This window comes from Euprymna scolopes, chromosome 28 (genome assembly GCF_053919585.1).
Source record: "Euprymna scolopes isolate OS-2025 chromosome 28, ASM5391958v1, whole genome shotgun sequence".
In the NCBI taxonomy this organism is placed as follows: Eukaryota; Metazoa; Mollusca; class Cephalopoda; order Sepiida; family Sepiolidae; genus Euprymna; species Euprymna scolopes.
In genome coordinates, this window is record NC_136509.1 from 57,725,916 (window position 1) to 57,738,565 (window position 12,650).

The 12,650-nt window shown below is 30.7% G+C and overlaps 1 protein-coding gene across 11 annotated transcripts in view; it reads right to left on the reverse strand.

Moving 5' to 3' along the window:
- Positions 1-3,854: 3,854 nt before the first annotated feature.
- LOC145249658 (protein YIPF3-like) overlaps positions 3,855-12,650 on the reverse strand; it is a 107,708-nt gene continuing 98,912 nt past the window's right edge. For all 11 annotated transcript variants that reach the window (XM_080111436.1, XM_080111440.1, XM_080111437.1 and 8 more), the window contains one exon: positions 3,855-4,388. The gene's annotated coding sequence lies outside the window, so the exon portion shown is untranslated. The remainder of the gene's footprint in view (positions 4,389-12,650) is intronic.

Sequence of the window (12,650 nt, forward strand, 5' to 3'; positions counted from 1 at the left end):
ACTGATCAAGTTATCAATTATCTTTCTGCTAATGAAGACACAAGAAATCTTTTTCTCCTATCCAAAACCCCAGTTACCTGATGATGGTCAGTGAATTAGAAGTGTAATTAATAATTGAAAATCTTTTAAGCTTGTTTCTCCCACACAAAACTCATTTTTGTTTTGTCATTTTGTATATATAGAAAAGCCTCTAAAGTGTTTAAGCCCAATTTTTAACCATCAAAAAGTAAAAATATGACTTGAAATTTCACTATACCTAATGTTACCCCAAGTGGTTAGATTTATATTATTGTGTGCCTGTGTGTTCATGGAGTTAGATGATCCCAAATTTTAGTAGATTTAACAGGATATTAGTCAATATTATCATCATTCCAATGTCAACAATAAAAACAGGTCATTATACTTTAAAAACACACAACCCATTTGAAATTTCAAAATCAACAATTCTGTACACACCATCTTAAAGAACAATTTTATATATTTATTTAGCATTAAAAAGAACAAGTATTTAAGAAACAAAGCAGAGTTTTTTTTTATTCTCAAAATTTTTAACGATTTTTTTATAATGAATTCCTCGTTTCAAAGTAACTTTTTTTACATGAAACCTTGTGTAAGTTGAATATTCAATGCAGTTTTTCAAATACTCTCACTATACATAAATACATAAACACTAGTAGGGGACTTGACATTGCCTGGGGTTGAATGAGGATCAACAAATGTTCCACCCCACCATACTTTTGTCATCAAAATCGGTGAAATTGCCTATTTTTTTTTTTTTAATCAAACCAATTGATTGCCTGCTCCAGATAAGAACCCCATCCCGCAGTGTACTGGGATGAAGCTTCACATGCCTCCTCACAGTGACTTAATCAGCAATACATTGTAATCTACATTGCACTGTAGAGAGAATCTAATGTTGAATTTATAAAATCTGTAAATAATAGCTCCATTTAAAGTTTAAAATGCAAAAGTCACGTACCATAGTGCGCAAAACAGAAACATTCATTTTGAACGTGTCCCTGCCTTATTCAAAGAACCAAATGATTTTAAAATTATTTTTACATAAATCACTTGAAGTTAAATATACAAAAGTCAAGTATCATGGTTAAATTGTGCTCTAAAAAGAAATATTCATTGCTAACGCACCTGTCTTATAAAAGACAGTTGATTTTATAGGTTGGAACTTCTTTTGTGCAGTGATAAAACTTCTCAAATGCACTTGTGATGTTAGTTTTTATAAAAGTGTTGAATTTGGTCAAAATCCTTTGTGATTGGATTTTTCAATCATCAATACTTATCAGATGCATTCCAATATAAATGCAAGAACAAGACCTTTTGTGTGAAATTTAAAGAAAAAAAAAATAGGCCCAGTTGTTTCCGAGTCCATAGGGAATGAGCTCACACAATCCCTTTCATATAATATTATAGTATATACACACACTATATCTATATACCTATACAGTTGAGTTTCTTTTTTTCTTACTCTGACACTGATAGCAAAACCCTACTTTTTTTTCTATTCAAAAATTAAAATATCTTTCTTAATATACTCAGTTATGGATATGCAAGCGACTTGTGAAAGTTAACTAATTTGCATATTTCTTTGAAAAACGAACCTTCATTAATTAATTTTCATGGTCTCTTAGATGATTTGTTTCATTTAACTTAATTTTTTATACATAATTGCATAGAATTTATGATGAAAATGTTCTAGCACATGGACATGCTTTTTATATATATATATATATATATATATATATATAATAAGTAACCTAGTCTATGTGTGTATGAAACATCTCTACTAAACTCCTCTATAGATGTGAAATTTGATTTCTAGAGTATTTGGAGCTCAGGAACAGATTCGGTTTGGTTTTTAGCCTGTAAAAATAGCTGCTAAGAGGTCAACATTGAAGAAAGAATTGACCTTGGCAGGAGTAAATAAGCTAACTTTTGTCTGAGCTTACATTTGGAGCTTGAAATCACTTAATTCTTTTTTTTTTTATCCAGATTATTTTATTAGATGGTAACCATAAAAGCTGAAGTACTAAATAATGACTAAGGTTGAAACGCTGAATGTTTTGGTTTTGATTACAGCACTGCGGTCATTTTGTCTTTTGATATCATTACTGGATATAATATAATTTTCAAGAGAATTTGGTGTATAATAATAAATATGAAATCTACATGAATTAAAATGTCATAATTAAGCATAGGTGGCCTGCTAGTATACATACATATGGGCTGCCATCATAATAGCAGCGTTATAAGTGAACAATGGTAAGAAATCTGAAATAAAAATAAGTTTTCCCAACCTGTGGTGTTCACTTATAATCACATAAAAAGGGGGGGGGGTAGAATCTCATTTAAGAGGAGCAGGTGCCACATAACTAAGGGTGTTCATCTACAATACCTATTTATTTTTCATATTGAAAGTATCGAGTGATATATTTTTTTCTGTCTTTAAGACAGAAAAAATTCATTGATGAAACAAAATCATGAATCATTTGAGGTATGGCAAAATTTTCAGGAAAAGGAAAGTGAAGCAAAGCAAAACAAAACTTGATGGGAAGGGAAAGAGAAAAAAACAGAAAAAGAGAAAGAAAAAGACGAAAAAAGAGAAATAAAATCGAACCAAATAAGGGAAAATAAGGATGTAAAGCTCTAACAATGTCTTTTTTTTTTCTTATAAAAAAAATCAGAAAAACCCCCAAAGAACTCACATCCTGTAACAGCTAAAAATTGTTTTCTTAAAAAAAAATGAGCAAGACAAAGATAACAAAGAGTGCAAAACTAGGAATTGTTCCTAATAACAGACTTCATCTTCAGAATGTTTTCTTTCCTCATATGATTAACGTATTCAATCTTCAGAAAACATGTAGAACAGTTTAGTATGGCCCGTAAAGCATTTCACACTAATTGATAAAATCTGAAGAAATCAACAACATATTTAAATTGAAAGAATTTCTAGCAGTACAAACTGATTAAGTGATTGTGAATGCAATTATAGCAAAAACGCAAATGCATTCAAAAATAATTTCATACAAGAAATAGAAAAAACAAGAAATATTTTTTTTATTGAAGAGGAATAAACAGAGATAAAAATGATGGTACAGTCATGAGATATGCAGTGAGCACCATTTTGTATAGGTCGAGATTTCATACTTGCATGCAATCAACATTCATGCACAGGGTGCATAAAAAGCAGAGAAAATATACACCTCATCAGTCTTGTCCTTTATAAATTGATACATGGAATGATCAGAAAACATTGACGAGAGTTGGCATCACTTCTGATGATGCTGAGGCAGTAAAGTGTATCACTTGTTATTAATACCTATTTTTATATTGAGTCAATTAACCATTATTTAAGTTCAATATATTTTAATCATGCAAAATATGTTAAAATATACTTTAATTTTTAGATTGAGCTGTCTTTGAAAATGTTCTGTTGATCTAATTAGCTGTAATTTATAAGCAACTGAACAAGTCAGTCATCTCACTTTGCTATCTATGTATTTCTCATGATATTGATTGAACCATTCCCTAATATCTCTGAGAGTATTTACATTTGTTCAGATGTAATTTAGATGGTAAAATAATCTCTTTACTTCTATATAAGAATAATAAAGAATATTATTTACTATATTATGATAATAATAATATAAAAGTAAAGAGTCTTATTCTTAGTTATGCAATTTCTTAACAGATATGTCAAAGTTCATGAATTTTTAAATGAAATCAATGTACAATAAATAGGGGAAGTAGTTGTGACCCAACAGGTCACATATACCTCTCTCTCATATATTTCAGAAAAAGAGGAACTATCCAGAAGCATGACATAAATAATGTCTGGAAAAGGTCTGTGAAATAAGCTTTATTCAATTCATGACATTTCAGTACAATGTATATTTAAAAAATAATTAAAATTCAGACATTACAAATGAATATTAATAAGAGGCAAAAAACAAATATTTTATGGACAAATTTCAAGCAAATGAATGTAATGTCCAACTCTTTTGCTCATTTCTATTTTTTTCTTCCTTTTCCTATAAATCTTGATAGCACTAATTTATTTGCAATGTCATTTTCAATTTAATTTTTCTTTTCAGTTGACATAAAGGAATAAACATCATATGAACTGAATTAATTTTTTTCAATATCAGGTTTTCCAGTTATTATTTATATCATAAATATGTGTGTTCCGATGTTAACGGTCAGCTCAAAGGAAAAAAATGTGTAAGGAGAGATTTGAGACTTCCATACTAAGGCAGGTCAGAGTAGTTATTAAATAATGTAAAAACCATCTCAGTAATGTTCCAGAAGTTTACAGGCGTTTTTCTTTTCTGTTGGAGATGGAAGCATGATGTCCACAAAAATTGGAGTAAAACCTAAAATCAAAAAAATACAAAAACGTTGAATCCAATTACAACAAAACAAAAATATTCAGATCAAAATTCAAGGGATATATTTTTAAAATAGGTAAATTGTTGTTATATTTTTGCCTTATAATGGGGTATGATCCTGCATAGTTAGGAGATTCTATTTGTAAACGATGCTGCTAGGAACTAACGAATCGAATTAATTCACGTTCAATCAGAGATCAGAATTGCTCCTTTTCTGTAGCAACTTTGCATATGTTTTCTTCATGTCGACACAGGAAGAATCTTTTGCTTGGTGGATTCCAACTCAAGAACCGTCTACTGAAAACCAGTCACCCCCAAGACTTGTGCAGAACAATGAACCATTGGAAACTGTTCTGAAAGTAACATGGCTTACAACTCTAGAGTTTATGGGCCAGCGTGCATCTTTATTTCAATGGATCCGAATCAAAATTTGAATTGTGGCAAGTGAAGTTTTTAGGATATTTTTAAGGTAGAGTGCTTCCTGGGTTGTGTGTGTGATCACGATAAATTCTGCTTCACACGTAGAGAGATACCATCTGTTGCTTTTTAGATTTCCATGGGCATGATTTAATTTTAGTGTTTTTATGTGTGCATTTTAAAATTTCATGATATTTGTAGATTCGTTTTTTTCTGTGATCATTTATTGCTTGGAAATTCCACAGGGGGACTCATTCATATGTAATATATTGATGTCGGCATTCTGTAGATGTTCAGTGTAAATGGAGACGCTCTGATATTATTGTAGCTTTTTTGTTAAAATGGCAAAAGCTAACAGGGATGCCCAGCATAACTTGGCCGTAAAGTATGCTTAAATATATTTTAATTCTTGCAGATTTTGTATATATTATTATAGATAATGTGTTAAGTTTTGAGACATTGTGTTGAACAAAGATGGCGGCGTAGTTCAGATCAGTAACCAAGATGGCAACCAAGAATCAAATGCGGTCAGTGACGTAGCAAACGGCGAACTGATTGAATCCAAAATTCGACAATTTTTATAATAATTTTGCTACATTTTCATTGGTTGTTTAGCACAGCCGTTGGTTATAAAAATGATTGGCGAATCCATTCGTCTCATACCCTCATCAGAAGTCAAAAACATTTTACACACACCCTTTTTTGATATAATGGAAAAATCCTTTCGGATTCAATTTTGGTTTCACTTGAGAAAAGGAAAGAAAGATAAATAAATAAAAATAAATGAACAAAGAAAAATAAACCAATAAAATAATTATTGTTTTTTGTATTATTTTTTCTTTTCTTTTTCTTCTGGTTTTATGGGAATTTGTCTTTATTCTAATTTTGGATACATATAAAAATAAACACTTTTTAAATATATATAAACATACAAATAGAATACTTTTCAAATACATATAAACATGTGCACAAAAATTCACAAATATACATTTTTTTGTTTTGTTTTAACAAATGTTTGCCAAAAAAAAAAAAAAAAAAAGAGATACAAAAAGAACTATTTGACAAATAGGAAGTTTACAAAAGGGTTTTAACAAGTGGCTTTTTTTTTTCTTTTTTTTTTTTTAACAAAAAACTGGAAACATTATGTTAGGTATTAATTGGTTAATTTGGTTAGTAAGGTAAAAATGGTCGCAGTTTAACATCGTGCCCGGGACAATTTACAATTTTTTTTTTTTTTGGTGTGATTTTAACTGTTCATGCTTCTCCTTTTGGGTCTCTTAAATGAGATTTATTCATAATTAGATTCCAAAAAGTTCGGTTATAGAATGTCTTAACTTTATTCTTTTTATAGGTTTAGTGAAAATGTCGGCTAATTTATTCTCAGACGTCACGTAAGTTAGAGTAATAGATTTTTTTCTTATTTCATCCCTTATAAAATGATATCTGATATCAATATGCTTCGACCTTTGATGAATCATAGAATTATTTGCTAATAAGATACTGCTCTGATTGTCACAATGAATTACTATAGGTTTTTTACTTAGATCTGGTTTTAAAATAGATTTTAGAAGGGTGTTCAGAAAAATTGCCTCCTGCGCGGAATGAGTAAGAGTCATATTCTGCTTCACAAGTAGAAAGGGCAACAATTTGTTGCTTTTTAGTTTTCCAAGAGATCATAGGTCCAGTCTTTGACAGTCTAAAACAATACCCCGCTATACTCTTTCTATCCTCAGAGTTAGCCCAATTTGAATCTGAAAAGCCTTCTAAATTTAGAGGTTATGTGGATTTTTTAAATCTTAAAGATTGTTCCTTGGTTCCTTTTAGGTAACGAAGGATTTGTTTTGCACGATTAAGGTCTTTAATTGTCGGTTTCGATGAGTTTTGAGATAGCTTTGTTACAGTGTAACATATGTCAGGCCTTGTTGCGGTCATCAAGTAGATGAGGCTCCCTACCATTTCCCTGTATATTCGGTTATCTATGAATTTTGTTTCGGTCCCTATATTTTTATTTATGTCCATTTCGACGGGAGTTGAACGCGGCTTACAATCTTAAATTCCGAACTTGAGCAGAATTTTTTCAATGTATCGTGATTGGTTCATAGTTATAGTTTCATTTTCACAGGTAAATTTTATACCAAGGAATTATGACAGTCGTCCAAGATCGGCCATTTTAAATTTTTTATTTAATTCATTTTTAACATCTCTTAAAGTGTTGTCAGTTTGAGGCGAGTAATATATCGTCAACCCAAAAAACCAAAATCAACAATTTATTACCTACATTTTTGGTATACATGCACGCGTCTACGGGACATTGTTTGAATTCCTTTTCTATTAAATAATTATGGAGTGTTAAATTCCAATTGTGTGCACTTTGTTTTAGTCCATATAACGATTTATTTAATTTCCACGCCCAATTTTTATTTTTCATTTTAAATCCCTCTGGAGGGTAAATGTAGATTTCACAGTCAATCGGAGCATTTAAATAAGCATTTTTTTTACATCCATTTAATGTATTTTTAAATTGTATTGAGTGGCAAGTTGTAATAAAATTCTAATTGTCGTTAAATTTGTCGTTGGTGAAAATGTTGCACAATATTCCATTCCAGGAATTTGTGAGAAACCTTTCGCCACAAATCTTGCTTTAAAAGTTTCACTGTCAGAAGCTGTGATTTTTTTGGAAAAAACCCAGCGTGAAGAAATTATATTTTTATCTGTTAGTTTTACCACTATTTCTTATGTGTTATTTTCAGATAAAGCTTTCAATTCGAATACCATAGCTTGTTCCCATTCTTGGTGATTTTCTGAATTAATCGCCTCATTATAACTTTCCGGTGCGCTGTTCAACAAACAACAGTAATCCACGGCGTAATCTTGTATCTTTTCAATTTGTAAGAAGTCTGGCCTTTTTCGCTCCCTTATTGGGTATCGACGTGTCTGGTTACTGTTTTTGTCAGAAGTACTGTAATTGTCGTCGTTATTAATATTTTCATTGTGATCGATTAAGATGCTAGGCAATATTTCATGTTTTTCATTCACTGGATCGCCATTTTTTAAATTTAATGTATCATTGAATTTTACACATCGAACCCTTTTATGGCATTTTGAGCTGCAAAGTAGATTAAGTATGCCAGATTATTTTTATTGTAACCTACGAAAGTACCTTTTTCGCTTTTAGTATTTAGTTTACTGGTGTTTTCTATAAATGCAAAACAATCATTTTAGGTTTTACATCGCAAAGCGCTTCATACAGCGTTTTTCCTAGCCTCTTATTGAACAATCTATTTCTGATATATGCTGCTGCCATTAAAGCGTATGTCCATAAACTATGCGCGTATTTCGATTTGATAAGTAGCCATCTTGTCATCTCAAAAAAGGTTCACCATGCCCTTTCAGCGGGGCCATTTTGGAAGGGGGAATACGGCGCTGATTTCTCGTGTTTAATACGGTGGTTAATTAATAGAAGTTCAAAGTCTTTACTAGTAAATTCAGTCCCATTGTCTGAGCGAATACATTTTACTGAACCGTACGGGGCAACATCAGCTAAATATTTCTTAGTGACGAGGAGAGTGTCAGATTTGTTTTTTAGAAAATAAACCATAATTAAACTGGAAAAATCATCAATAAAGTTCAAAACGTACCTTAGATTGTTTCTCCTCACCGGGCTGATCGGACCTGCTAAGTCACAATGCACAAGTGAGAGAATTTTCGTAGCTTTTTTGTCTGGCGTTTGGCTTATATCTTTTGTCATTTTCTCCTGTGCACACACATCACAATTTGGGAGATCGTCTGAAGGTATTATTTTCATGCCTTCGACTACATTTGGTAATTTTTTAATATCAGCTGTATTGCAGTGTCCTAGAATTTTATACCAGGTTTCCAAGTCGTGACAGGCAGTTTTTGAGGGAACCATACTTTTTAAATAATATAGTCGGCCATTTTCTTTAATGTCAAATACAGTTTACTTGGGGTATGTCAATTTTGATGTATTTTGGCCAAATTGTATATTCATGCCTTGTTTAATTGCAGCCTGCACGGAAAATATGTCTTGCTTAAATGTAGGTATGAACAGAGCATTTTTTAGAATACAGTTACAGATTTCACCTTTATTATTTTTTAGGTATATTTTAGCATCGCCTCTTTTCAAGACTATATCATTTATTTGACTACCGTTGGCAAGTTCGACAAAATGACTTTGAGGATTAAAGTTTGAATCAAAATTAAAATCAGATTCCTTGGTGATAACGTGCGCTGTAGCACCACAGTCTACGAGGAGATTTTTATCATTTGTGGTATTGTCAAAGTTATATGTGAATAGAAATGTATGTTCTTCCTCAAAGTTCTCAATGTTTTTTACGGAGTCCATTTTAGAGTGTTTATATCAACATTGGAAACTTTTGTGGTCGGGTCTTCCACAATTATAGCAGATAATTTTTTTCTTTTTCTTGGGAAAATTACTTTTGGACAATATGTTGCGGTGAGGTGTGTAATTTGGTGGTGTCTGCTTTTGAGAAGCATTTTTGAACTTCATAATATTGCTGGAGTCATTATTGTCCACGAGCATACGATTAGTCTCTTCGTAACTGCGCAATGCCACTTTAAATTTTCTGAAATTTATGGGTTTGTCTTTCTGAGTTATAACAGTTGTAAATGGTTTAAAATCGTCTGGAAGTCCCTTGAGGATCATTGATATCAACAAGCTATCGCTTATTATTTCACCTGAGAGTTTTAAGGCATTGGCGGTTGTTTCTGCCCTTATGACGTAGTCTGTGATCATTTCATCCTCGTTACGTTTCAAAGAGGTTAATTCTGTATATAGGGATATTATTTTCGGTTTCCCTTTTAATAAATAATGTTCTCGTAATATGTTCAATGCTTTCCTCCCATCATCCAATGTGTCTCTTATAATCAGAGACAGACTTCTATTGTCTAAACATTGAATCAGTTCTGCAAAAACAGTCGCGTTTTTTTCAAGAAATTCGGGGTCGTTTGGATTCTCTGTTGTAGATTGTATGACTTTGTGTAGTTTTCGAATCCTTAGATATCCCAGAAATTTTACCTGCCAAAATTCGAATTTAGATTCCGATCCGTCAAAGAAAAGACGGTGGCTGGGCGCATAACCTGTTAAGTTTTGAGTCATTGTGTTGAACAAAGATGGCGGCGTAGTTCAGATCAGTAACCAAGATGGCAACCAAGAATCAAATGCGGTCAGTGACGTAGCAAACGGCGAACTGATTGAATCCAAAATTCAACAATTTTTATAATAATTTTGCGATGTTTTCGTTGGTTGTTTAGCACAGCTGTTGGTTATGAAAATGATTAGCGAATCCATTCGTCTCATACCCCCATTAGGAGTCAAAAACATTTTACATAATATCCTATCAATTTTTATCATTTATAAAGTTGTGATTTCAAAAATAAAAAATAGATCCATATCAGCTTGAATCGAAACCATACTTATGAAAAAAATAAAATATATATAAAAATAATCGAAACCAAAACTTATGAAGAATTCCTGGTAAAATTATTTATTACATAGAAATGGAGGTCCATAATAATTAAACGACAGTGACTCTGATGTAAGTGTGACACACAAAATGAATAACACCCACGCTATCTTAATATATAGATGCTGTCTATATTTTATTGGATTATGTTTACAGTTCCTCAGAAAAATGATTTTAAACACAAGAAATGACTGAAAAATAAACAAATTTCAAAACAGAACTTTTGGAAAATTATTACTTAATTGATAATGTTGCTTTTGTCCAAGGGTCAGACGTTTTTTTTTTCTATATTTTACAAGCTTACTCTCCAGTCTGCACAGTTCAGTGAGTCAAATATTGGCAAACTCCATTCAAACATGTGGATGAAGTAAGGAATAAGGACCCTGACCAACTTCACTGCAAAAAAAAAAAGGACACCTTTCCCTCGACAGAGTGAAGTCGGTCAGAGTCCTTTTTTCCTACTTTGTCCAAACATGCTACAATACACATTAAAATTAACACATTATCTGGATGGAAGAATTTGAAAAAAATAATTCAAAACCACATCCATTTTAGAATTACACTACATTTCCATCAGAACCAGTGGATACTCAATGTGTGAGGTTGTATCTAATTATGCAAAATTGTAGAATTCTGCCAATCAAATTACTAAATAGAAAATTTAATTATTAGCACTGAGGCATTTTAATAAAGAACAAGATATGAAACATGTGAAAGAAGTTTAAAATTAAAAAAGTACAAATGAAAAAATTAAATTAAAACATGTAATCAAAAATAAATTGAAAAACTAATTGTAAAAGTCATTGTCTACAGAATTTGCTGTCCCTAACAGGCACAGTCTAGTAATGAAGGTAATTTCAGAGACTGCACCCCCACCCAGCCAAGATGATCAGAAAATATTAGATAGGAAGTAAATGATAATAGGAAAGTAATGAATCCATTGTTGTACACAAAGTAATGAATCCAACACACACACATACAAACACACCAGTGTTCAGCAAATCTTGAGTACAATGTACATATCTGTGTGTATTGTTTTCATTATGTACTCACTCGCTATTAACTACATTAGAATCAAAATGGCCAGACGAAAAAAAACCCACAGTACATTGCATTTGATGGCTACAGATATGCTTGCACATGAGCAAGAATATTTAAAGTCATAAATATAAAAAATTAAAACTGGCTGATTTGTTTTCTAAGAAACTGGAAATGCATTATAGTGGAATTCATTTCTTAATTAAAGTATTATTTCTAAATTGGATTTTTTTAAAACTTGGCTTATTTTTGATGAATAATGTAAGTTTAATGAGTGTTCAATTTGTATTGAAAAGGGTAAAAAAGAAAACATTTTAACAGTTAACAATATTTATCATTGCATTCTGAAGTTCAATAAAATAACTGTTAACTAATGTTTCTGAAGAAGTTATAACTGTTAGTGCAAGAGTACCAAAGTTGGAGGATTATTTAGTATTAAAATGTATCAAGTTCATCTACAATTTAATTACTTAAATAAATAAATAAATAAAACAGCATTGTAAATAAATTACAAAAATCAAATTATTCCATCTATTCATATGATATGCAAGTAATTATAAGAAATAAATAGGTTAATATGTATTGAAAAATTTAATGCGTTACCTGAAACCTGGCATAAACAGAGAAATGTAGACTTTTTTAAGGATAAATGTTGTAAAGATTATTTACTGCTAAGCCAGAATAAGTGTTTTAGTGAAATACATTTTTTATTAAAAAAAATACAAAAAACATGGTCGAAGAAAAAAATAATTGGCTATACAAAATGAAATATGGATATTGTAAGATGGAAGCTATCAATGACAAACTCTGAAAATTAGACTGTGTTTTTTTTTTTACATTTCATGTTTGTAGTGTCTCAAATCAGAGTTTTAATTAAAAAATCCAAAATAATAGCTGCAATATAAAAATGTAAAGTAAAAAAAATTAATGCTTGTGTGTTTGGAAACAATATTTGGAAGAATGTGATGTGAAAACACCTGCAAATGTTTGTAAAAAAACTATAAAAAAAAAAAAAAAAATTTAAAATATTGTACAGCAATATTATTCAATAAAAAAAATATTTAGTTGTAAGATAAATTTAAATGAATTTTAAAATCTTTAGACTGGCATTTCTCAGAATGAAAGTTTATAAGCTAGTATTTCTGGTGATCTTTACAAAAGTAAAATTGAAATTTTTGAGTTTTGTTTATTTATGAATTGGATTAAAATGTTCAAGAAATTCAATGAAAAATATGAGTTTTACAAATGCAGTAGCATAAACTGCAAATTGAGATTTTAACAAATATTT